The sequence below is a fragment of the Anser cygnoides genome, unplaced genomic scaffold (genome assembly GCF_040182565.1).
Source record: "Anser cygnoides isolate HZ-2024a breed goose unplaced genomic scaffold, Taihu_goose_T2T_genome scaffold_46_1, whole genome shotgun sequence".
NCBI lineage: Eukaryota > Metazoa > Chordata > Aves > Anseriformes > Anatidae > Anser > Anser cygnoides.
The window spans coordinates 1,066,722-1,071,824 of NW_027103070.1; the positions used below are offsets into that span (position 1 = coordinate 1,066,722).

At 43.3% G+C, this 5,103-nt stretch overlaps 1 pseudogene; it reads right to left on the bottom strand.

Moving 5' to 3' along the window:
* Positions 1-2,336: 2,336 nt before the first annotated feature.
* Positions 2,337-3,038, bottom strand: LOC136789455 (uncharacterized; annotated as a pseudogene).
* Positions 3,039-5,103: the final 2,065 nt, after the last annotated feature.

Below are 5,103 nucleotides of genomic sequence, written 5' to 3' on the forward strand. Positions count from 1 at the left end.
AAATCAATTTTCGAATTTCAGTGGGCAAAGTTCCTCCTTCTCCCTCTCTAATAATAGCTGCTGCTACAGATTGTATCCATAACTGCGCTTGGATGCAGCTCAAGGCAAGGGAGGTATTGCCCTGAGTTTTTCCAAGGGCATTTACAATTAATTGATGATCGTTTTCTTCAATTTGTTCCCAATGGGGTAAAATGTCTGACAGAAGCCATTGACTTGCTCCTAAGGCCAATAAGGATGGTTTTATTGGTCGTTCCAATTTCCTTAGGTCATCTGTAGTAGCAGTTATTCTACTCATTAGGACCTCAGCATCAGTGCTATTTAAGATACCTAATCCTGTTCCCAGTAACCCAGTTGCATCCCGTGGCATGCGCCGAGATTGTTTCAGAGAATGTGCAGTGCTAGCTCTACCCTTTTTAGGGACCAGCTAGGGTTAAAGAGAATTTGTTTTTGTCCCACATTTTTAATTATGTAAGGACCTGTGTTGAAGATGGAAGGAGTTAGACCAATGGGAGGCCGAGCTGGTTCATTTTCAAATATCTGCGGGGGCAGAGGCTTCTTATCCTTTGCAGTCAACGAAGACGTTTCTGTATTGATCATAAATTCAAATAGTAATTCTGTGCCTCTGTAATCCCAAAGACAGTACACAGTTATAGGTTTGGTGAAAGTAAAATTGTCCCAGCAATCAAAATTTGGTTCAGTTATTTTGCTACAATCAGTACTATAATTTTGTGGTCTGGTGGAATCAGCATAAATTGTCTTAATTTCAGTCAGCCTATTGTAAGTAGATCCATTAGTTATTCGGCAACTCATTTGTATTGTCTGGCCAGACGTGGCTTGAAGTTCAGCCATTCTTAGAGAATCATTCCAACTCCATTCATCTTTTGAAAATATTTTACTCCCATGTAAAACCAAAGTAGAGAGACTTAGGTCCTTTTTGTTTTGAGATGTTCCAGTGATTGCGCTATACCGTGACAATGCATGGTTAGATGTCATGATGAAACACCTCAGCTCCGTGTATAACCACAGTAGCTAAGTTTCCTTTAAGGCCTGTAATTGCATCAAGGTCAGGGTAAAGCATAGCATTATTAATCCAAACTGTTGGTTTGCGATTCTCCAGCTGTCCACATGAAGTTCACTCAGGATTCCTGTGAACACAAAAGAAAATAAAATATGCTCGGTTGTATTCAACTGGCAGGGTTAGAAAGAGGGTGAAATAGCAATCTTTGATTTCCCATGTGTAGAGATATTTGGGAGTAGTTAGCACCATTGCTACTGTTAGATGCACAGAAGGCTTTCACTATCTCTGCCATGTTTGGAACTGTGGCAGTCAAAGGTGTGGTGTTAGCATTTAACTGTCTGTAGTCCACTGTAAAATGCCATTTCCTGGTTGGTTTCTTTACCGGCCACACCAATGAATTGTAAGGTGAATGAGTCCTTTTAATAATGCCTCTTTCTTCCAATTCTGTTACCACCCCGTCAATCCCCATAAGTGCTGCTGCTGGCAACAGATATTGCCGAACATTAGTGATTTTAGCGGGGGGTAAGGGTATGGATGTTTGTAACAGACTCAGTCTCACTGTGCCTGAATCCCTTTGATGTGTCGTGAAACTCCACACGGTTCCATCAGGGAGTTTCCACATACGGCCACGCAGTATGGCAAATCCTAAAATATTACTGTACGCAGCACTGACTAATACTTCTACCCTGGTTAATTTTTGTTCCTCTGGCAGCCAGAGTGAAATTTTTGCGGTGGGGCATTGTTTTTCCACACCATCGATTCCCATGAATTTAACCCTGCATTGACCAGGTGTTATGCTCAGGGTTTGTGCTGTCTCGTGTAATTACGGACATTTGGGTCCCGGTGTCAATAAGAAAATTTACCAATATCTTTCGGGGTCCAAAGGGAATGGCAATGATAGGGTCAGAGTGTTCATTAGAGAGCCATTGAATTGCTAATACCTGCCGAGCAGGGTGCCTCACTGCCCTCCCCGGGGATAGGAGTTTTTTTGCTGAGCTTCTGCCTCCTCAATTGGGCTCGGTGCAGAAGTTGCAGTTTCCTTATGGGTTGGGGGTTTTCCAGTTAGGCAATTCTCCCCAGCCGGAATATTTTTCTTACCCAGAAATTGGACTAATGTACGGAGGTCCTCCATAGAGGCACCACACAAGAATGGTCGGGGTCCACCCAAAGCTAGGGCCTTACACCACAACTCACCCTGTTCCTTATTAGGTTTGAACCTCTTTTTGAATTTGGGGTATCTGGGATTTTGAGTGTGGATTTGGTGGACTCGCTGAGCGTCGTCTTGGGACTTAATACTGGATGAACTAATCCAGCCCATTCAGCATCCATACTTATCTATGTCTTGTACAAATTCACTCCAGGTGGGAATGGGGGAGTTAGGATTTCGCCTACAACCACTATCATCATCCCTATGAGCAGCTAGTATGCGATCCTGGGTATTTGCTATGAACATTTTAAGACAATCAGGGAGTCCACGGATGAGAGGGATTAATCGAGCTGGGTCAATAGGAGCTAACATCGGGGATTTCCCGAATTCATCTCTTTCATATATCGCCTGAACGCAGGCTGCTTTCTGTACTGCTACAGCCAGGTCAGAATAGCTTGTGGCTCTAATTTCCAGGGGTTCCCCTCTCTCCTGGGGATCTACACCACCTGCCCAGTATGCAGCCCGTGCTGTTATAGAGTAATTAGGGTCTCCTGGTGTGGTGGTTAAAAATACTCCAGGTCCCCAAAAGCCTCCTGCCTCTTCCTCACTCAACATAATTTGATCTCCTCCTTCAAGAGAAACTCACCACACATACTCAACTTCTTCCGATTCCCCTGACCGCCTTGAGAACTTCTCCTGTATTTTAACCAACTCTGCTGGTGACCATGGAATCGTTTGCACAGTAGTGCAGATTTCATCATCATCATCAACAGTAGTCTCAGTCTTAACCAAAGGTCTCAAGGAAATCGATTGAGGTTCAGAATCAGCAATCTCTTTGACATCATCATCACTGTCAAACCAAAAAATCACCATTCCAGCTTTCAGGGTCTGCACTATGCATCAATCCATGAACCTGCTTAACCGGAGCAGAAGGCTGTATTCTATTTAGTGCTCTGTCACCCTCACAGTAATGAAGTGCCCCTTCATATTCAGCCAGAACCACCTGTGCTTCAGTTTGTGCCCCTTGCCTCTCATCCTGTTGCTAGGCACCACCGAAAAGAGACTGGCTCCATCCTCTTGACACCCTCCCTTCAGATATTTATATACATTGATGAGGTCTCCCCTCATTCTTCTCTTTTCCAGGCTAAACAGGCCCAGTTCTTTCAGCCTGTCCTCGTACGAGAGGTGCTCCAGTCCTCTAATCATCTTCGCAGCCCTCCTCTGAACTCACTCTAGTAGTTATATGTAGCTCTAGTAGCTCTAGTAGCTCTATGTTCCTCTTGTACTGGGGAGCCCTGAACTGGTCCCCCACAAGCAGTGGCCTCTGCCAGATCACGTGCTCCACCATGGGCTCCTCTCCACCGGCTGCAGGTCTGGCCTTGAGTCTGCTCCTGTGGGGGCTCTCCATGGGTGGCAGCCTCCTTCAGGCCACATCCACCTGCTCCACTGTCGGCTACTCCATGGGCTGCAGTGCGTAGATCTGCTCCGCCATAGTACACCATGGGCTGCAGGGGGACAACCTGCTTCACCATGGTCCTCTCCACAGGCCATAGGGGAACTTCTGCTTCCGAACCTGGATCACCTCCTCCCCCTCCTTCTTCACTGACCTTGGTGTCTGCCTCATTGTTTCTCTCCCATTTTTTTTGCTCCTCTCTCCCAACTGCTGTTGCACAGCTGTTTTTTCCTTTTCTTAAATCTGCTCTCACAGAGGCGCAACCAGAGTTGTTCGTGTCTCACCTCTGGCCAGCAGCAGGTCCCTTTTGGAGCTGGCTGAAACTGGCTCTTATCTAACATGGGGCAGCTCCTGGGCTCTTCTCACAGAGGCCATCCCTGCAGCCCCCTGCTACCAAGTCTTTGCCATGTAAGCCGAATACACACACTTGAAAAGTCTTATTCAAAGTGTTGTGTTTTCTTCAGAATTCAGGTTTTCATATTAATCTGGTTAATTAATTAATTAATTAGGTTAACAGTGAAGTTTAGATTTTCCTTTTGAAGTATATGAGTTAATAGTGGAGAAGAACAAGTAGGAAAAATTGCTCTTGGACAGAATTTAATAGACTCTTCTAGGATTACACTGAATTTTTTTAGGACCTGTTCTGACAAGGGCATGTGTCTCCAGTGTTAGTACTCCACTTTCCGTATTACAGAATTGCAGCACAATACTGCATTCTGTGTTATTTAGGAATTGTGAGAACAGGTATATCCCATGACTCAGGATTGTTTAGAAGCTATTAGATGCACTGAAGCACTAGTCACTCTTTTTTATAAGGTAAACTAACCCATATTTCTGGTGTTTGCGTTTACAGGTACAGCAAGTACAGACTGTGCAACCAGTACAGCATGTCTACCCACCCCAGGTTCAGTACGTGGAGGGAAGTGACACAGTCTATACAAATGGAGCTATGTAAGTTGGTTATTGATCAAATTTATAATTTTTACTAAAATATGAATTTAAATGCACATTCTTTTAATGACATCATATGGACTACTGTATTTTAGGTAGCAAAGTCAAATTATGAGCCTTCAGATGTTGCAATTCACATGTAATAGAACAAATTTAGTTTTTCCTTTTTTTTTTTGCGAAAGAAAATTATTTCCAGTCCTGTGTTTCATGTTTGAACTTCAACCTAAATGTGACATAGCATAGAAGTAAAAATGTTGCTACTTGTAGATCTTAAATGACATTCAGTGTATATTTGCATAAAGTAATGAAAAGTGTAGTAAGCTTTCTTTACCTTGGATTATATCATTCTCTGTGGAATGGAATGGAATGGAATGGAATGGAATGGAATGGAATGGAATGGAATGGAATGGAATGGAATAGCATAGCATAGCATAGCATAGCATAGAAAAGAATAGAAAAGAATAGAATAGAATAGAATAGAATAGAATAGAATAGAATAGAATAGAATAGAATAGAATAGAATAGAATAGAATA